Source organism: Megalobrama amblycephala, linkage group LG19 (genome assembly GCF_018812025.1).
Source record: "Megalobrama amblycephala isolate DHTTF-2021 linkage group LG19, ASM1881202v1, whole genome shotgun sequence".
Taxonomy (NCBI): domain Eukaryota; kingdom Metazoa; phylum Chordata; class Actinopteri; order Cypriniformes; family Xenocyprididae; genus Megalobrama; species Megalobrama amblycephala.
In genome coordinates, this window is record NC_063062.1 from 35,565,410 (window position 1) to 35,588,590 (window position 23,181).

Below are 23,181 nucleotides of genomic sequence, written 5' to 3' on the forward strand. Positions count from 1 at the left end.
GCCATGTAGATCGAGCAGGGGATTCTGGATTAAATCAGATTATAGAGCCACTGATGTCATTCAACAGACTATAGGAGAGAGATGAGCGATGCACGACATGCACGCTCTAGTTTGGTTTCCTCTTTCCTTTCTTAGATATAAAGTTCTAAAGGTCACTGAATTGACATACGCAAATTTGCAAAGTATAATGACTGCATGTATCACTCTTCAGTGGAAAATTAGTGACTCCGAGAAGTTTGAATACTCCCATTAGGTCAATAATAAAAATATTTACTTTGAGATTTCATGATAATTTTAAGTTGAATGTATGAATTATCTTACTCAAATATTTCAAGTTAAGAGCGATTAAAAATGTATCGAGTACAAAATAAAAATCTGCTTAAAAGTTAAAGTTAATATAAAGTTCTGCTTACTTAAACTTTACATTTCTGTAAATGATTAACTCAAATTCTTTGAGTTCTGCCAACTATTCAGGTGTACAGTGTCACTAATGAAATGAGATAAAAGCAGATAAGACTACTTACAAACTTATTTCCTGATTCCAAAGAAGCACACAGACTATAAATCACGTCAGTTACACTTTTTCTGTTAGCTTAATAGGGAAGGCGTAGGACATAGCATAAGCTTTTTGTACTTCAAGAGTTTTACACTTTCTATGTACGTTGAATACAGAAGGCGGTCTGGCGGAAGCTGGATATTTTACTTCATAACTTGTTAACCCTCTACTGCACACATGTTGATGGCACATGAAAAAAAAAAAACTATTCCCAATCTTTTTTTTTTTTTTTTTTTTCCATTTGGGAACATATTATTGATAAAAAAAAAAAAAAAAAACACCCTCCCCCAACCCCAAAATATGTTTCCGTTGTGCGACAATGGAACAGTCATAGAGAAAATTATCATCAAAATTAAAAAAAAATAAAAATTAAAAACTTAAAGAAATCATTAAGTAAAAAGGGAAAAACACTTGAAAGACATTGATATACTGAATTTGATACATGCATAGGTCTGTATCATGTAGTGTGCTATGCAATATAATGTACTTCATGTAATAAAATTTCATTCCATACGAAACTTCAAAAAGCACTTCTTCTCTGATATGACATAGTGGTGTATTTTACAATTTTTGCACATCACTTTGGGTGTTCCTGCACACCCAGGAACCCTGCATCTTCCCTTCTTATAATACATTGTGGCCAATGAGAGGTACTGTCTAAAACCTCCTCGAAAAGTACCCCTTATCGCACAACGTTGCCCTGAGGCAACGAAAAGAAAAACTGAATTTCTGAACATGCAAAATAAAACAAACTTCATAAAACCTGACAAAAGGCTTCTCTACACCTTCATACACACACATATTTTTTATGTACAGTTCATGTCGTTTTAAATAAGATTACTAAAGCAAATAATATTTCCTTCTCACACCATGTGCTCCTGTGACCATGTGTCAGAACAGGACGTCCCACCTTTAACTGGTGCTTGATATTGACTCCAACACCTTACTGGACTGTTCTTTGGTACTTTCTCGACCTTTCTAATTGGTTGTTATAATTTAAAGAAAAATTTACTAAACATAGGGCTAAAGAAAACTTTCCGATGCCTGAGTGCAACGCTGTGCTGTAGAGGGTATATATGGATTTTTTTTTTCTTACACAAACGCATCGCTTTGCTTCAGAAGGACTTTATTAAGATCCGTGTGGAGTACGTTTATGATGGATGGATGAACTTTCTTCAGTTCATATTCGTGACCCCTGTTCACTGCCATTATAAAGCCCGGATGCGTCAGGATATTTATTAATATTTCTCTGATTGTATTCATCAGAAAGAAGAGAGTCATATGGCTTAAGGGTGAGTAAAGCTTGGGCTAATCTTCATTTGAAAGTGAACTAATCCTTTAATTTTCACATTAAACGTGCAAAAGTTCTGATATGATTAATTATTTTATTATTTATTTATTTATTTTTACGCCAGCAAACCAGCTGTTTTAACAGGGGTGTGTAGACACTTTACATCCACTGTATACGTTTATGTTTTTTGAACTGTGGTCTTTTGAAGCCGCTGTGTTTAATTTCTTCCTCTTACATCCAAGAGGGAAAGGACAATAAAAACACTTGACTTGACCACTTAACCAATGATATCACCACTTGATTTCACTTTTTTTTTTTCTTTTTTTTTTTATGTAATAAAATGACATTGACATCCCAATAATTTTACAATAACTGAATAAATAGTGTATTATATGTACGGAGTCAGAGTTAAAGATAATCAGGTTGCCCATTAATGTCTGAGAGTAAATTATTAACCAGTTAACAGTCACCAATTTGTTAACTTAAAGGTGCCCTAGAATCAGAATTTGAATTTACCTCGGCATAGTTGAATAACAAGAGTTCAGTACATGGAAAAGACATACATTGAGTTTCAAACCCCATTGTTTCCTCCTTATGTAAATCTCATTTGTTTAAAAGACTTCCGGAAAACACTCGGATCTCAACATAACACCGACTGTTACGTAACAGTCGGGATCATTAATATGTATGACCCCCATATTTGCATAATGCCAGCCCATTCGACGCATTAGACAAGGAAAGGCAGTATTAACGGCTGGATCTGTGAACAGACAAGGTAAGCAAGCAAGAACAACTGCCAAAAATTGGCAGATGGAGCAATAATAACTGACATGATCCATGATATCATGATATTTTTAGTGATATTTGTAAATTGTCTTTCTAAATGTTTCATTAGCATGTTGCTAATATACTGTTAAATGTGGTTACAGTTACCATCGTTTCTTACTGTATTCACGGAGACGAGAGTCGTTGCTATTTTCATTTTTAAACACGTGCAGTCTGTATAATGCATAAACACAACTTCATTCTTTATAAATCTCTCCAACAGTGTGTAATGTTAGCTTTAGCCACAGAGCATAGCCTCAAACTCACACAGAATCAAACGTAAACATCTAAATAAATACTTTACTCACATAATTCGAAGCATGCATACAGCATGCATGACGAACATCTTGTAAAGATCCATTTGAGGGTTATATTAGCTGTGTGAACTTTGTTTATGCGATGTATATATAGTCGAGAGCTCGTGGGGAAGAGGGAGCGCATCTCTTAAAGGGGCCGTGCTGAAAAAATCAGTGCATAGTTAATGATGCCCCAAAATAGGCAGTTAAAAAAATTAATTAAAAAAAAATCTATGGGGTATTTTGAGCTGAAACTTCACAGACACATTCAGGGGACACCTAGGACTTATATTACATCTTGTAAAAAAAACAATCTAGGGCACCTTTAAAGGGTCCAAAGCATTCTTGAATGCTTTGGAATACAGACCTAAGGTGGGTAATAGTAGTGGGTAGTAATATATAATCAAAGCCATATTTCTAACCAAGTGGTGTCCCAAGCTTGAAGTTGATATCACAAAAATCGAGCCCACTAAAAGGTTTTAAAGTATTGTTTCCATGGTAACAGTCTAATTTTAAAACACAGGATGAATTTTGAGCATTTAAGCTTTCCATTGAGAGCTAATTTATGATTATTACTTAAATGTGTGATAAGAAAGATATGTAGTACTGTCCAATTATATTATATTACATTATATTATACAATTAATTATATAATTATATATTATATAATTACATTATATTATATAATTATATTATATAAACACTCAAGCATTTTTAAACAATTCAGATGCAAGAAGAGCCAAAAAAGATCTCAAAATGCAATAGCGAATATTTATTTATTCTTTTTTTCTTTACTTTTCTTTACTTTTTTCTTTACAGACTACATCTGAAAACTGATCCGATATGTGACTCGAAAACCATAATATAATCCGAACTGTGAGTTTTGTGATCCATTTCACCTCTATATAATTATATTATATCATATAGGGCTGTCGATTTAACACGTAAATTAGATTAATTAGATACGATAAAAAATAACACATTAAAATTTTTAACGCGTTTAACGCACTTGCCCCGCCCCAGACCTGCAGTTCATCTGACATTTCATACAGTTGGTTGATGACGAATATGACGCAGGACAACAACTCGCTGCACGATGGAGCCTACAGAATGCAATCAGAAAGCCCCTAAAATTAATGATATGGGGACAAAAATGTCTCATATTTAGATCATAAGAGTTAAGCAATATCACATGAGTAACGAGTGCAATATTACACAACTGAGTGCAAATGCAATAATGATTTTAAACAACAGTTCAGGAAATAAGAAGTTAATATTGTGTTATTTTAGATACAATATTGTCTATTTTGCTAATGAAAATTTAAAGACAAAGCAGAAATGTTTGTCTCCGCCCAATGCACAGTTTCATTTCTAAATTTACATTTTTAACGACCTGAGTGAAAGATGATTTATAAAAGACTTGAAGCGGAGCTACACAGACCAATCAGTGCATTATATGATATCAAAATACAGCGAGAGCGAATCAAAAGTTTATGTGTAAAAGAGCGAATAAAATATTTCTCTCTGAAGCTACATTTTGTAATGTCTATTTGATGCTTTACACAATAATGACTTCAAATTATCTTTTGGGAGTAATTTCTCAGCCAAAATTGATGTGCAATTAAATTGTGATTAATTAGATAAAACAATTTAAAATCGCTTGACAGCCCTAATTATATTATATTACGTTATGTTTTATACAAACAAAAATTAAGAAAATAACCCCGCATGTATGATAACATGTTTATGGGTAATTCATACTGAAAAATGAAATGTATTATTATTATTATTGGCCAAATACAGTTGAATAATGTCTGCTACCTCAATTCAGATTTGCTTGATATTCAGGAACTCAAAACAATACATTGAATGGACATAAACTGTAAGGCCCGGTCTGAAGAATGAGTAAAAGCTCTCCAGCTAAACAAACAATTTACAGTTATTATCAAATGATAATAATGCTATTAACAAGGGTGTGGTCAGGTTGCATCAGCTACCTTTACTCACATAATACACTACCTATAAGGCCATTAGCAGAGCTAAAAAGCATTCACCAAAGTCAACTCTTATACAATCAATAAATCGCTAAAGCGCAATTAAGCACTCTTAAACTATCATATCACATGTTCGCATTTTTGGCCGACTGTATCTCAATACACAGCACTTCAATGAAACTAAAGCATTTGTCATTTGCACTGCTGCTTATAGAGTTGCAGTAAGAGTTAAACGCTTCTGGCTCTGATATGCATTTCTTCATTGAAAAAAAGGACAAAATATCAAGTTGTGCCACATGATCAGCACCTCTGGAGTTTGTTTGTACTGCTTTCACGCACCACACACAATGTCAACATGAGCACTGTGCGTCTAATATCCAATATTAAGCTGTCACTATTGTTACCTCAAAAAGTTTAGAGCTAAAATCCACTTCTGAACAAAAGAAAAGCAAAATAAAGCATATAAATATATGTTTTCTCCTGCTTTCTCTGACATGCATGGTCCCAATTGGATGGTATGGCCTTGGCAACTATTCTGTGATAGCAATCCCTCGTGATAATATTTTTATTACTTCTGTTTTCCCATAATTCTTATACAGCCTCTCTCAATAGATTCTAGATTGATAGCATGAATCTACATGTGTGTAGATGCTGCAGTCAGAGTCTTTCTCTAAGGTCATTTTCTGTGATTCATTCTCCATCCTCCCAGTTTATAAGCAGATTTAATGATGTCAACCACTGACCGCACTATTTTAATCACATACTTTGCTGTCCAAAGGTCTGAGAACATATTGAAAATCTAGTTTAATTATAAATTAAATTAGAGGAAATATAAAGACAGGTTTAAGATTAAAAAAAACACCTAAAACTATCTAAAACCATTATGTTTTAAGTTGAAGGCAAAAAAAAAAAAAGCATTTTATAAAACATTCACAAAGTACGCAAGGTGTGTTTATGTGTGTGTGTTTGTAAGCCTTTAACTAGAAAAAGTGATTTTTGTTGATCTAGTTATATATATTATATATATATTCTTTAAAAATTCACATTTTGCGTTCCACAGAAAAAACATGAGGGTGAGTAAATGGCAGAACTGTCGGGTGAACTGTCCCTTTAAGTTATTTCTACAGGCCCATTCTAAACCAATTAGATCTTTCTTTTCAGGCCTGCTGGTTTAAATTATACTCAACACATACTCATCCGTTAAATGCTAAATGGCCTGTGTCTGATGTGGAAGTCAGGGGAACTGAGATTGTGCATGCGATTATTTTCTCAGTACAAACATAAACTAGGTTAACAAGTTTGTCGAGACAAACTTACGTTGGCTTGAAAAAGCTGGTCCAGAAAGTTTGAAGCAGTTTTAAAAGTTCGCAGTTTGAAAGTTTCAGATTTAGTTTAGTAATTTTGATAGAGTACTAGGGTGCTCTATGTGGTTGCTAAGGTGTTGCTATGCGGTTGCTTGGGTACTCGGGGTGGTTGCTAGGGTGTTGCTATGCGGTTACTAGGGTACTCAGGATGGTTGCTAAGGAATTCTGGGTGTTTGCTAGGGTGTTGCTATGTGGTTGCTAAAGTACTCGGGGTGGTCGCTAGGGTGTTGCTATGCGGTTGCTAAGATACTCAGGGTGGTCGCTATGGTGTTGCTATGTGGTTACTAGGGTACTCGGGGGGGCCGCTATGGTGTTGCTATGCGGTTGCTAGGGTACTCGGGGTGGTCGCTAAGGTGTTGCTGGGGTGGTTGTTAGCGTGTTGCTAGATTTAGTTTGATAGCTAGATGGGTAGATAGGTAGATAGATTTAGTTTGATAGATAGATAGATAGATAGATAGATAGATAGATAGATAGATAGATAGATAGATAGATAGATAGATAGATAGATAGATAGATAGATAGATAGATAGATAGATAGATAGATAGATAGATAGATAGATAGATAGATAGATAGATAGATAGATAGATAGATAGATAGATAGATAGATAGATAGATAGATAGATAGATAGATAGATGAGTTTATGAGTTTGAATGAGTTTTAATGGATTAGAAATAGTACATAGAATGGCACTTGAGTCTAATTGAGTTTTTGAGTCTAATGGGCTTCCGTAGTTTAAATTTGAATTTTGACAGTTGGAGTTTGAACAGTCTTGGCTCATTTGAACATTCCGTCAATTAAAGTCAATGGGATTTTTCCGAGCTTTAACAGTCTTTTTTTTAGGAAAACCGTAAGTCCGATCAGTTAGAAAAGATATAGCACACTGAGTCAGAACAGTTTGAAGGTCTGACCTGAGTTTGGAGTATGTAGAGTTAAAGCTCTAGGAGGAGTTAGAGTTGGAAATTTTAGTCTCAGAAGAAAATAGCATAACAGTAAGTTGGCTTTTTCAAGCCAACTTAAAAATATATTTATATTTATATTTATATTAAGGCGATTCATCTGCGATAATGAACGCGATATTGCGTAGCTTGTCAGTGATCTACGGCTCTGTCTATTAAATGCCGCTCCATTTGAAAGCAGGTGATGCCGATTTAGCGGTAATCAGGGAACCGGCTTTACTGACGAAATGCGCGTGACAATCGCATGCGATATATCTCCCAGCCCTAGCCTAAAGCATTGAAGACAGACGTACTGTAACTATCCGTGGTTGTTAATTGATAGCATGTGTTTGTTTTCAATCAATTTGCAATTCATGAATTCAACGTTTAACTGGGTGTAATGAGCGATGACAAGTGGATTCTTTTCACCAAATTAAATGGACCACCATTTGCAAACTCACTAACAGTATATCAATAAACATAAGATCATGTTGATGATGCTGTTCTGGAACTGAACTTTTCTGACCGTGCAATGATCAAGAGGATCTGTGTACTGTAAGTGTTTTTGTGTTGTTTCTAGTTTGATTTTAGTGCTGTGTCATTGCTAGGAAGTTTGTTTACTGTGTTCGCGTGGCAAATCGCGTTTGTTCTCGTTTCGCTCTGAGTCAGTAAGGCGTGGCCTGCTGAACTAACTAACGTTGTAACAAGTTGTTAAAACTGTGTAGTCTACCATGGAAGCCCTTGTGTGAAGCCCTCATCGTGTGAAGACCGAAGAGTGTAAAGACCAGCGACTCTACCCACCGAGCAAGGACACCGACAAGGCACTTAAGTATTGCTCTTTTCTTTTTCCTTCTTTCCTTCCTCTTTATACAGTGCGTTCTTGTCGGTCTGTCGTTTGACCTGTTTTAGATATGCGCTCTCAAATTCCCAATATTACTAACACTCGTAAATCGCGTGCTACACGTTGGAGGCAGTGCAACCATAACAACCTGCGTATTTTACCCATGTCATCTAGTACATTACTTTCTATTTCCATTGGGCTCTGGAACTGTCAATCTGCTGTAAACAAAGCAGACTTCATTACAGCTATTGCTACTCATTCAGGTCTCCATCTCATGGCTCTGACTGAGACATGGATCAAACCAGAGGACACTGCCACACCAGCAGCCCTCTCCTCTAATTTCACTTTCTCTCATACCCCACGCCAGATTGGGAGGGGTGGTGGTACTGGTTTGCTTATGTCCAATGAATGGAAGTTCAATCCTTTACCATCTCTCTGTGACAATGGCTCATTTGAATCACATGCAATTACCATCACCTACCCTGCTAAAATCCATGTTGTAGATGTTTATCGTCCCCCAGGTCAGCTAGGTAACTTCTTGGAGGAGTTGGATGTGTTACTCTCATCCTTCCCTGTGGATGGTACTCCTCTGCTAGTACTTGGAGATTTCAACATCCATCTAGATAAACCTCAGACTGCTGACTTCCACACTCTGTTCGCCTCAAGTGAGTGACTACCTCAGCTACCCACAAATCAGGTAACCAATTGGACCTCATCTACACACGCTGTGGCTCCACCGACAATGCACTGGTTACTCCACTACACACAGACCACTTTCTCATCACTTTTAATCTCAACCTGACACCTAACTCAACACACACTCCACCACATGTTACTTTTCAGCGAAACCTACGCTCCCTCTCACCATTCCACCTATCCTCTTTGGTCTCATCCACACTTCCTCCCCCTAACCAGTTCTGATCACTGGACACTAACAATGCTACTGACTAGGGATGCAACAACCCACGGTTCAATACATACTTCGTTTTTTAACCACGGTTTTCGGTTCGGTTCTGATGGCTTGACACATAAGAGAGTTTTTTTTTTTATTCTATGCTTAGGCAATAGGAACAGTAAGAGGTTAAGAAGAAAAAAAATAAAAACGATTTATTGCAATACTCCTTTATTTTACTTAAAAGCAAAGAAAAGTCCACTAGTCCCTAGTGTATTGTATAATATCGAATTACTGATCAAATAAACATACTTGTACTTCAGTAAACATAAGTCATGTTGGAAGTGTGAAACAATGCTTGCAGACAGTCATTTTTTTGTTTGCCGTTTTTTCTTCCTCGGCATTATACTTGACGGCAAAACCGAAATGTCTCCACACCACGGATTTGAAAGACGCCGGCGCTTCCTCGTACTGTAGCCTCACTTCACCGCCGCTCGCCATGTTAAAGTGTGGAATGATGGTTCAGCGCCACCTAACTTTAGAGCACAGTGGGGGCCAGAGGAGAACTGGCCCCCTGACTAAGCCTGGTTTCTCCCAAGGTTTTTTTTTCTCCATTGTAACTCTATTTGCCACTTGTTTGCCACCTGATGTCACCCGTTGGAGTTTGGGTTCCTTGCCGCTGTCGCCTTTGGCTTGCTTAGTTGGGGACACTTGACATTTGACTTGACATTTGATATTCAACAGTGCTTTGATCTGCCTGCATTGACACTATTCTTGAAGATCTGCTGTGCAGCAAAAATTATGTACCAGTTATCAATGTAAAGCTGCTTTGATACAATCTGCATTGTAAAAAGCACTATATAAATAAAGGTGACTTGACTTGACTTGAATATTTACTCGCGGGGAGGAGTTTCCTCATCTCAGCTGGTAGATTAACAGGCACACACAAACAGTCAATTCGGAGAGAAATAAAATGCACATAAATTATTTAAACGTAAAAACAATTCACAAACGCGTATTGAACCGTGGATGTCGTACCGAACGGTTCAATATTATATTGAGAATTGTGGCATCCCTACTACTGACACTCTTTGCACCACTCTAACATCTTGCTTAGATGACTTCTGCCCCATTTCATCCAGACCAGCCCGCGCCACCCCCTCGGCCCCCTGGCTATCCGATGCTCTCCATGAGCATCGGTCTAAACTCAGGGCTGCAGAGAGGAAGTGGCGCAAATCTAAAGATCCTACTGACCTTAGCTTATATCAGTCACTCCTTTCTTCTTTCGCTACTAATGTCTCCAATGCTAAAACCACATACTATCACACTAAAATGAACAATTCTACTGATTCCCGCACATCTTTCAAAACCTTATCTTCTCTTCTTTGCCCCTCTCCCCTCCCTCCCACATCCGCTCTTACAGCTGATGACCATATTTTTCACACTTAATATAACAACCATCAGTGGGCAATTCTCCACACCACACACTGACAGTAACATCTCAACGGAAAACACACACATTCTCCCCTCCTTCTCCATGCTCTCTGAGGCAGATGTTTCAAAACTCATCCTTTCCAATCACCCTCCTACCTGTCCGCTAGACCCTATCCCCACTCATCTTCTTCAGGCCATCTCCTCCTCAGTTGTACCTGCACTCACTCACATTATCAATTCTTCCCTTCACACTGGAACTTTTCCCACTGCTTAAGAAACCCACTCTGAATCCAGCACTTTAAAGGTGCTAAAGAGGATGTTTTGTTTTATACATTTTTGCAATATTACTTGAAACTGTCTTTACCAACTGATAAAAGACTATTTATTAGGTGCACTGAAAGGAATAGAAAGGAATAATATTAATATACATCATCTGTGCACGAGGTAGGGCCTTACCCACATGGAAAAAACCTATATAAACATATATGTTTCAATATAGGTTTTGATATAGGTTTTACATATATGTGACATATATAAAATTGGCCGTTTTCCTATATTAGGTTTGATATAGGTTTTTAATATATGTGACATATATAAAATTGGCCGTTTTCCTATATTATGTGTACATATATGTACATATATGTGTATATATATATATATATATGCACACATATATGTACACATATATGCACACATATATACACATATATGTACACATATATATATATATATATATATACACATATATGTACATATATGTACACATAATATAGGAAAACGGCCAATTTTATATATGTCACATATATTAAAAACCTATATCAAACCTATATTGAAACATATATGTTTATATAGGTTTTTTCCATGTGGGACCAATTTCACGTGTTCGTGTAGCAGTGTGTTTTCTGCGTTGTGTCGTAATCAAAGACAGACTGCGAAAAATCTTGCCATCAGGTCCTCACTTTATTCTGTATAACACAAATGGCAATATATGAGGACTTGTGCAGCATACAAACAGCATGCGGCAGCAACGCACAACGCTGAGAAAGAGAGATATTAAAAGTAACTTAAGTAAAGAAAAATAATCAACGAAACATCTGAATGTACATCACAGAGGGGTTTTGGATTACAATCATACAAATATATCATGTGAATTCAGCTGTTACATGAAACATGGCCTTAAGTGAATCACCGCAAAAACTTTGTGCGACCTACCGCTGTGATGTCTCATGCAGACTGGGAAGCAGCAAAGTGCGTCAACACCCCAAGTCAGCATGGCGGCAGGAAACCCCAAATATGGTCATGGCAAGTGGAATCACAAAATAATTGTCTAAATACATAACTGCTACATTCGCACATACATAAGTTCTTGCATAATTTTTTTCGTTAATTCTTAGTTTTTGCCTTGATAATAGAAAATATGAGCTAGGCATCATGTATGACAGTCAAAAATGAGATATGAGCTACAAAATGACCAGATCCTGCCATTAGCTATATAGAAGACATATCTTGTATGTATAGGGCATATATATGGATATGAAGAAGCAATACAGGAGACCTATATTTCCTGTATATGCACATATATGCACCTCAATTTTGCCTATATGTGGCATATATACACATATATGCAGTATATATACGCATATATGCAGCATATATATAGCATATATGCAGTATATATGCGCATATATGCAGCATATATATTATCATATATGTGCATATATGCAGCATATATATTATCATATATGTGCATATATGCAGCATATATATTATCATATATGTGCATATATGCAGCATATATATTATCATATATGTGCATATATGCAGCATATATATTATCATATATGTGCATATATGTACATATACACTGCATATAGGTTTCATATATGCGCATATATCCACATATAGGTTCTTTCCATGTGGGTAAAAACAACCCTCTGGCTTGTCAATCACTGCCATGACGTTCCTTGTGCGAGACGTGCGCGGCTGCGCGCTCCAGTAACTTTCCACACTCTACAGGCGCCGCATGCAATGTTTTTGTCAGGAGACAGGAGTACATAATGTAAATAATGTCCGACATAATGAATCCACTAACACGACACAGCGAATGCCGGTGGTAAACACTCGTGTTCCAATACTCGTGCACGAGTTTTGGGAGGCGTTCCCTCGAAATGAGCTGTGAAGGAGGGGGGTTGTTCTTACGCATGCGCTCATTTCAAAAACTTGCTAACAGTCTTTGGTTTCTCAGTCGACGAAAATATCCTCTTTAGCACCTTTAAGAAAACTACAGACCAGTATCCCTTCTTCCTTTCATTGCAAAGACACTTGAGAAAGTTGTGTTCAACCAGCTGTCTACTTATCTCACACAGAACAACCTCCTCGACAACCACCAGTTTGGTTTCAAGAGTGGCCACTCAACTGAGATTGCCTTGCTCTTGCCCAGTCACTGAAGCACTGAGACTGGCACGAGCGACTTCAAAATCATCAGTACTAATCTTGCTGGATCTGTCTGCTGCTTTTGACACCAGATCCTTCTGTCAACCCTCATGTTGAAGGGCATCTCGGGAACCGCACTCCAGTGGCTCAAGTCTTACCTCTCAGGTAGGTCCTTCAGGGTATCTTGGAGAGGTGAGGTGTCCAAGCTACATCATCTTGCTACAGGGGTCATGTGCAAGGTGATCATGTGACCAACCCCAAAACTCCTCGTAGGGTTGCCCCTGACTAAAGAGTTCTCTAGTCGACAATAAGTTGTTCATTTAAGCCATTAGTCAACTAATTGCATGTTTATATTAATTTAATATATACAGAGGAGAATACTAAACCATTTGACATCTATAGGCATAATAATATAGCCTATTCCACGCTCAAGCGCACACATAAAGCTTGCCACAAAGCACCAGCAAAAATAATGATTATAAATGGCATGTAGCAAGGATACATTTAAAAAAAAAAAAAAAAATTCATAAACTTGTGCTTTCTGAATCAGTGTCGGCTGCAAAGACGAAGTTGACGATGTTGACTCGTCATCTCCGCAGTATAGTGAACACGCCTCTATAGAGAAATGCACCTTTCATACAAACTACATCAGCAGAAAGTATTTATTATCAATTTGAATTGGTTAATTTAATTAAAAGCAGACATTTAATTCTTTCTATACGTCTGTGAGGCAAGTAGCCTGTACGCTGAGTTTCGGTTCATTTTTGTGACACGCTCCAGTTCAGGGAGACCGAGACGGCAGAAACGCCATCCTGTGCGTTTTCTTTATTTTACAAAGGCACAACGTTTTCTTGTTATTATGAGTTTACACAAATAAAAATAGACCCTTTCTATAAATATAGACGGTTTCAAATGATGCATTACTCTTATCTGTAGGACAAACAATGACAGAGTATTTTAAACACGTAGAGTTGACTGAGTGGACCAGGTAGTCCGAGCTGGTGTGATTGAGTGCAGGCGAAGACTAATTTGCATTTTAATATTTTAGGCATGTAATTAATGTGAAGAGCATGTAAATAAGCAAGCAAAAAGCAATAAATAAGAATGTTTATGCTACGTTATCAATACTACATTATTATCACATGCATTTAAATTAATTAAATTAATTAAATTAATTGATGTATATTTAATTAATTTTATAAAAATGATAGAAGAAGCAAATGGAAGCAGCTCCAAACTATGGCAACATATAAACAAATTGACAAGTTCTAATAGGATAAATCATCAAATGACATATTGCCTTAAAATTGATAATAATTACGTTAATGACAACCAGTTAATTGCTAACGAGTTCAACAAATTTTTTGTTGAATCAGTTTACGATCTAGCTAAACCTTTCAAGGGCAAATTACCTTTTGAAAACAAAGTTCAGCTTAGCAGTACAGATCTTTTAAAAATCAGAGAAGTTTCGCATGACAAAGTAAGGAAAATTATTGTCAATATGAAAAATTCTACATCAAGAGACATACATAATCTTAATGTAGATCTAATTAAAAAACATCTAAGCAGTTTACTCGACCCCATTACTTACCTTGTAAACTTGTCAACACAAACAAATACTTTCCCACAGAGCTGGAAGATTGCTGTAATCACTACAATTTACAAGTCAGGCGACAAAGACCAAGCCTGCAATTACAGGCCTATTTCCATTCTCCCTGTCGTTTCCAAAGTGTTGGAAAAAATTGTGGCGGAGCAATTAATAGAACATCTTGAAAATAACCAATTGTTGCACCCCCAGCAGTTTGGGTTCAGACAAAAGCACAGCACAGAAACCGCCAACTGTTTCTTGTTGGAACAGATCAAAGGTTCACTGGACAAAGGGAATGTCGTAGGCGCTGTGTTTTTAGATCTGAAGAAAGCTTTCGACACAGTGGACCATTGTATCTTATTGCAGAAATTACAGCAATTTCAATTTTCAGCTGAAGCTCTGTTATGGTTTAAGTCCTACCTGGAGGGTAGAGAACAATGTGTGAAAGTAGGAACTGTTAAATCCAACCTAAGTCCTAATGACTTGGGAGTGCCTCAAGGGTCAGTTCTAGGACCATTATTGTTTTCTCTGTATATAAATGATCTCCCAGATTGCTGTCAGGGTGTAAATTGCCAGCAACTGTGCTGATGACACAGTTATCTATGTGTCAGCAAAAACAACTGCACTGGCTGGGCAGCAGTTAACACAGGCTTTACATAACGTCTCAAGATGGCTTCAGATGTCCCATTTAACTCTAAACACACAGAAAACTTTCTCAATGTGTTTTTCTATCAACCAGAGGTCCCCTGACAGCATCTTTGAGGTTCATTTAGACCATGAACCCATTCATGAGGTTCATGAAACGAAATACTTGGGCATAATCTTGGATAAACACCTGAAGTTTCAAAGTCAAGTAAATCATGTTTGCAGGAAAGTTAAATCAAATCTGAACTGTTTTCGTTTTATTAGAGGAGAGTTGTCACATCACGCGGCTGTATTGTTTATGCATGCAATGGTTTTTTCACATTTGTCATACTGTATAACAGCATGGTCACAAACATCAGGGTCCACATTGAAACCAGTTATTTCTCTATATAAACAGGCAATTAAGATATCTGACAAAAAACCAATGAGATGGCATCATTGTGATATCATACAAAAGCTTTTTACTTTTGAAAATTTTGTAAATTTTAGTATTTTGAAATTGACACCACTGTTCTCTGGCCTCATGGAGGCGTCGGGGCTCTTTTAGACCTTCCACCAGAGCCTCAGTTAGTGGGGATTGTGTGCTCCCGAAGTTTAGAACATCTTTTGGACAGTCTAGCTTCTCCTTCAGAGGGGCTACACTATGGAACTCTCTCCCCACAGGATTCAAATTACAGAACAATATTAACATCTTCACCAGAGAGCTCAAAAAGTGGCTTAAATCGGGCCAAAGTTGTTCCCATGTGTAAATTGTGCCGTGTTTTGTTTAATAATGTGTTTTTTTCTGTTATAAAAGTCCCTATGGACAGGTGTTAAAAATTAGCACATGTGCTATAACACTTTAAACAATGCATCTGGTTTGTCCAATGTTATTGCTATGTCCATATTAAATAAATAAATAAATAAAATAGTTTATCTACAGTTTAACAGTATAGTTTAAAGGTGCCCTAGAATCAGAATTTGAATTTACCTTGGCATAGTTGAATAACAAGAGTTCAGTTCATGGAAATGACATACATTGAGTTTCAAACCCCATTGTTTCCTCCTCCTTATGTAAATCTCATTTGTTTAAAAGACTTCTGGAAAACACTCGGATCTCAACATAACACCGACTGTTACGTAACAGTCGGGATCATTAATATGTATGACCCCAATATATGCATAATGCCAGCCCATTCGACGCATTAGACAAGGAAAGGCAGTATTAACGGCTGGATCTGTGCACAGACAAGGTAAGCAAGCAAGAACAACAGCGAAAAATGGCAGATGGAGCAATAATAACTAACATGATCCATGATATCATGATATTTTTAGTGATATTTGTAAATTGTCTTTCTAAATGTTTCATTAGCATGTTGCTAATATACTGTTAAATGTGGTTAAAGTTACCATCGTTTCTTACTGTATTCACGGAGACGAGAGTCGTTGCTATTTTCATTTTTAAACACGTGCAGTCTGTATAATGCATAAACACAACTTCATTCTTTATAAATCTCTCCAACAGTGTGTAATGTTAGCTTTAGCCACAGAGCATAGCCTCAAACTCACACAGAATCAAACATAAACATCTAAATAAATACTTTACTCACATAATTCGAAGCATGCATACAGCATGAATGACGAACATCTTGTAAAGATCCATTTGAGGGTTATATTAGCTGTGTGAACTTTGTTTATGCACTGTATATATAGTCGAGAGCTCGTGGGGCAGAGGGAGCGCATCTCTTAAAGGGGCTGTGCTGAAAAAAATCAGTGCATAGTTAATGATGCCCCAAAATAGGCAGTTAAAAAAAATAATTTAAAAAAATCTATGGGGTATTTTGAGCTGAAACTTCACAGACACATTCAGGGGACACCTAGGACTTATATTACATCTTGTAAAAAAAACAATCTAGGGCACCTTTAAGTAAATACATATGAGCGAAAGCATAAAAATAGCTATAACCTGACTGAAAATGGAATCCAATAATCTTGATAGGCTTGAGCTCACAGCTCCGCTGTTTACCCTATTTAACCTTGGCTCTGCGTCCAGACACAGACAACCTTCAGCAGTCAGAGCAAAGTCGTTGTGTGTCCCAGCATGCTGAGCATTAAAGAGCCTTCTCTGAAACATGTGATTCTAAGTGAGAAATAATTAACTCATTTGACATTAACAAGCAAACACCTCCATGAATTTGCAAATTAGCCCCGCCCCCACTCAGTCACACCAGCTCGGACTACCTGATCCACTCGGTCAACTCTAGTAGACGCCAAACAATGGCAAGTGGAAATATTGGGCTGATTCAGCCATATATGTTTGAAACAGAAACTGATTCAGAAGAAAAAGAGGAAGAGCTAATTACACAGGGTCAAGTTGTATCAGAATGTTAATGCGTTTTATGTATCACTCTCTACGGCGTCAGACACATAACGGTAATTGATACGATTACCCTTTGGCTTGACTTCGTAATCAAACAGCTCATAATGTGTTGCTAATGTTACACAAACCATGTTCCCGTTCACCATCTCATAGTCAGATTTCTGCTTTCTAAAAATCAGCATCCTTAGAAATCATAGAGAGTCTGTGGAGAAAGTTCATCATAAAATTGTAATATATGCATAATTCACCCGCTATATTGCTATATACCCAATTTTTCCTGTACTTTCCTAAAAGTGTTCTTGTGCTGACTGCAGAAAAGCCCCACCCTGCACACTGACACGATTGGTCACATGTTTGCGATGGTAGGAAACGGGTGGTTTCAAACCGAGTTTTTGAGGCTTTGGTACTCTGCAGTTTTAAAGAAAAAATACTCAGCAATGGTGCTGACTGATGAATTTGAACATGGTTTGTTTCATGCAGCACACAGACATATAAACAATTAGATTTTCATCACAGGGAGCCATTAACAACATCCCTTAATAACAAGTTCTTAGGATTCGTGTTTCGTAATTCTCATTTGAAAATAAAGAAGTCCATTAATGAAGCGCACCAGACATGCATATCTTCTCCACACATTTTTAGATGTTTAAACTAATAACCCAACTTTAACATCAATCCCATCCCCAAATCGTGCACCTAACCCCATCACCTCAAGCCTTCTATTCTGTTCTGCACGCTTCCCATGTTAAAAACACAGAGGCGCATTCAAGGTGCTTCTAATGAGCTGGGATATTTTTTCCTGATCAAAGAGTTAGACATGCACCAATTGCAATTTTCTTGGCCGATTCCGATTTTTTTTTTGTTAATGTGATCTGCCGATACTGATTGTTGCTGATTCCGATTTTCTTTTTAAGAGCTATAATTGACAGCGTATACAAACAAAAATCTACTTTTCTTCAATGCAAAGTTTTATTTTCATACAAAAAGCAAGTAAAAGTCAGTAATTGAATAAGAATAAATAGGCCTGTTGCAATAATCAATATATCGACTTATCGCGCAATATATGTACATGACCTCAATCATTTTTAGTGACGCAATATATTATGTTTACATGATAATGAATGTCACCAACATTTTGCCGATCATGCAGTCATCTGCAGTTCCTACACAGAGCAGTCATCGCCAGGTGAAAAAAGGCGTTATTTGAGGCGTTAAAAGTGTTTTGCTGACAACTACAGACAGTTTGGAGGAACAAGTCCAAATGCTCTCGATTTCAAAGCCGCAATCCACTGTTCTGGTGCAAATATAAATGTCACAGACAAAATATTGCACACTAACAGCTAGTGTAAGGCCATTTCACAGCAGTTGAGACTCGAGTGTAGAGTTCATTTTCACAGAGAATGCATTTTTGGCATTCCGCTGCAGTTTTTCAATTGTATTTTCTATGTAAACAGACATGTTTGACCATTGTGCTCGTATCTATTGCAGCATCTCGTGTGCTGTATCATAATCATGTGGCGGTTAAGAAAAAAACACGCCTCTAGAAAAATAATTTTAGCAGTAGATATGGCCTTGAGGCATCTTTGGCTTTGTTCATACAGACTGCTAAGTAGGGTTTGTGTTTTCAGCAATAGAATAAAAATGTATAAATGGAAAATCTCCATAGTGCCTTTTGTGCATTTGCATTTTACTTGTTACTTTGCACTTTTTTAGAAAACATTTACCAGTTTTTTATTAAGGATATTACATTTTTTGATCATTCATTTCCATGATCTAAAGAATTAAATGGTTGTTGTCTTTTGAAAGTGTGTAGGCCTACTTGCATTATTATGCTGTTATATTATGATTATATTGGGTGGCATAAAATGGTCTTGAAATTACTATAATATCATTTTATCGCAATTATTTCTGGAATAATATATCGCACAACAAAAAGTAATTATCGTGACAGTCCTAAGAATAAATAAACAAGCTGCAAACAAAAGCACAAATACAATAAAGAGAGATATGAAACTAAGTTTTTCAGGTTAAGTAGGTTTTTATTCAGGTAAGAAATACTACACAAATAAAGTAATCAAATGTAAAATAACACTGGATAGTCTTCATTTGTACTCTTCTACTGAAGAAACAAAGTCACCTACCCTGGAGGTAAGCAGATAAACATCAAATTTTCATTTTTGGGTGAACTATCCCTTTAACACGACAGACAGCAGCAGGAATATTGGACTGCTGTCACTTTAAGAGTTTATGCACGGACCCAATATACTGTTACACAACATTATGTTGATTTTCTCAGCTATTTAACTTTCCAAAACTGACTGTGTTTCACTGAATACTCGCCGAGACAGACATTTTGACCTAATTTTTTATGTATTTGACCATTTAAGTGCAGTAAGCCCCTCATTTTGGTACTTGTGACTCACAAGCTGTTTGAGACTGAGAAGCGGCTTGTGCGCTCCACTAATGTAGATCAGTGGTGTGTGTGCTTTTGGTGTGAACGCGAAACCTGCGGACTAAAATTATACAAAACACAAGCACTATTTAACCAGGGTGAATGAGAGGAGCAACTGAGAGGAGGCGGGTGTGTGTCTCTTCGCTGTTGGAGAGAAGAAAGCGAGAACACACAGCTGCTGTTGGCAACAAAATACGGTTACCGGTTCGGGCGATCATGTGGAAAATCGGCCAATTCTAATACCTGGCCGAATGCATTAATGAGAGAGCGATTGCGTGTGTGAATTAGTCACACCGTATCTCCATTAATTGTGAAGCTGTGGGTTAAGTAGTTACTTTAAAAGTAGAAAAATATATGCTATAACTATTGAGTTTCTAAGCTACTTCAGTGATAAATCACAGGACAGCGTTGACGAGTTTCTAAGCTCTTCACGTGATGTGCAGCTACTGTCTGTATGAGTGTTCGTGTGCCACAACGTATCAGCGCAAGTAGCTCAATATAATAATTAGTGATCGACCGATGTATCGGTTTACCGATATTTTTCCCGATATTTAAGCATTTTTCCATAATCGGGTATCGGTTTTGTAATATCGGATTCGCCGATTTATGGTGCCATCTTGTGGCCGTTTTGAGATTTCCGCCATTGCAGCCCGGGCGTCTGAGGAGATCAGTCAACAACTCAGTGCACAGGTAAATTATATGTTCTACTTGGTTTGCTTTAATTAATCAACTTTATTTAACATAACAGACATGCACAAATGAGATCTGAGACATTAATTCCTGATATAGTTAATTTATGCAGCTTGTTTCTAAACAATTGAGACGAACTCATTGAGTCACACAGTGTAATTCGTCCTGTCCTTTACTTTACATGAATTAAATAAAACAGACATGAATGAGTGCATGTTGAAAATAAAAGCGCTGAATTTAATTCTCGATCTGTTGTATTTGCTCACCATTAGTCTAGAAGAAAAAGTTCGTTCATATTGCTTAGCAACTGACGGATGATCAGGAGGCTTAAGCACGGCCACTGAATGAAACTTTTGACAAGATTATCTTGTTTAAACACCCTAGATTATATTATCATTTACTACATAACAATTATTTCACTAATACACATATAAATATAGCCTACCGCTTTGTGGAAATTAATTATTTATTATCTCCATGCGCGATCGCAGTTGATTAAGTTATAGTCAAACAGCACTTTGTCAGTTGGCATTTCATGATTTAACGTTAGATTAAATTTAGATCATAAAATGCCAACTGACAAGTAAGGAGGGAGTGATTTGTTATAAATAAAATGGTTTGTTCAGCTCATTTGTGTTGTAATAATTGTCAAAAACAGAAGTATAACAGTAAATAAATATCGGTTCTGCATATCGGTTATCGGGTAAATAAACATGCAAATAATCGGTATCGGTATCGGTTATAAAAAATCAATATTGGTCGATCACTAATAATAATACACATCCGATGGTCTAAAATTGCTTGAATGTCCAAACTGGCAAGCCTTGAAACACAAAGTTTAGTGAAGATGCAAGTAAAGCTTCAGGGAACACACGTTGTCAGAGACGCGACGCAGCTTGGCTCTCTGCGTCACAGAAAACAACTCACGAGCACTGAAGTGAGATGTTTTCCATGTTGTTCTTGAATGGTGTAAAATCACTTGAATGTTCAAACTGGCAAGCCTTTAAACATACAATTGACAAACTTTCGTGTGGACGCAAGCGAAAGTGATCTCACTTCAGGGCTCATGCACTGTCTGTCTGTGTGTGTGACTCGCCGTTTGAGTTCGCCTCAGTGTTGCTTCCATGCCACTGACTGGACGGTGCTTAGTCACGTGACTACAAACGCGGTAGTGTGTTTTTAAGGGAAAACTATTAACAGGATTAAAAAAAGCAAAGTAACGGACCTGGGAAAATTACGTCGATTAGAGGTTCTGAATTTTGGTTTTGATTACTTTTCGATTAATCATCCAACCCTAGCTTACTTTCTGGCAAGGTTCACTTATGAACATTATCACAGTAACACTGTTCATTCAAAGTTATCAGGTCGTTCTTAAAACGTTAGCACAAATACTTTATTTACACATTGTTTTTCTGAAATGTTTTAGTTGGACTTGTCACTACTCGTTTCAGAAATTTCAGAAATAAACTTCCCAAAATGTTTTCAGAATGAGAATGTTTTCTTCTGGGAATGAACACGTCACGATATTCCTCAGTTAAATAATTCCCGACCAAGGCATATGCAAAAAAGGAAGTGGGGCCTGGTTGAGTTAGTTAGAAGTGTGTTGAAACAGTCGGTTATGGTAAGGGGCGGGACATTTCCCAAACACGCTTGAAGCGCTTGACCAATCACAACACACTGCTCCAGCCGACCAATCATAGAGACAGGAACTAAACAGAGCGTTACTGACAGACTGGGAAGAGAGGAGATGTCAAATATGAGGATTTTTTTGAGCATGCAAGCATGAAAACATATTCTAGTAGAGCCCAAAAACAAAATCAAGATTAAAAAAAAAAAAAAATTTAAAACGTGATACAGCAAGTAATCATAAAACTTGTTAACATGCCTTAAAGGGATAGTGCACCCAAAAATGACCATGAAGTTGTTCCAAACCTGTATGTTTTTCTTTTGTCTGTTGTAGCGTTGTCACGGTACCAAAATTCCAGTAGTCGGTACCGATACCATGAAAATTTTACGGTTCTCGGTACCAACTTCGGTACCACAGCAAAATCTGTTGGAACTATTTTACAACTTTATATAGCCTATTTTAAAAACATTAAATATGATTTGGAGCATGTGTGTATGTTTGTGTGTGTATAGGCTGCCTCAATGAAATAAATTTTGAAATATTAAATAAATAAATGCTCAAACATCCATTTTGTACTGTTGAAAAAACGAGCATATGCTGGTAGGTTATGAAGCTGGTATGCTGGTTTGAGCTGGTGTATGCTGGTCAAGTGCTGGTCCATGCTGGTCCTAAAATGGTCCTGGACCAGAATAATCCAGCTCAAACCAGCATACCAGCTTCAAAACCTACCTTACCAACATATGCTCGTTTTTTCAACAGGGGTAACAAACATGCGTGTTTATTTTAGCTGTTCCGTCAGTGAAACAATATACTAGCCTGTAAATCTCTAAAATAAATAAAGGTAAATAATGGTAACCTAAATAATAAGAAAGTTAAATATTATTTTAAAAAACATTCGTTTTTTATTTCCACACAAAGATGCGTCATTTATAGCCAATGTCCCGTTATTATAGGCTT

The 23,181-nt window shown here is 37.0% G+C and overlaps 1 protein-coding gene across 4 annotated transcripts in view; it reads right to left on the minus strand.

Moving 5' to 3' along the window:
* The window catches only part of st3gal4 (ST3 beta-galactoside alpha-2,3-sialyltransferase 4), a 68,804-nt gene that overhangs the window by 37,864 nt on the left and 7,759 nt on the right, over positions 1-23,181 (minus strand). The gene's annotated exons all lie outside the window — the stretch shown is intronic.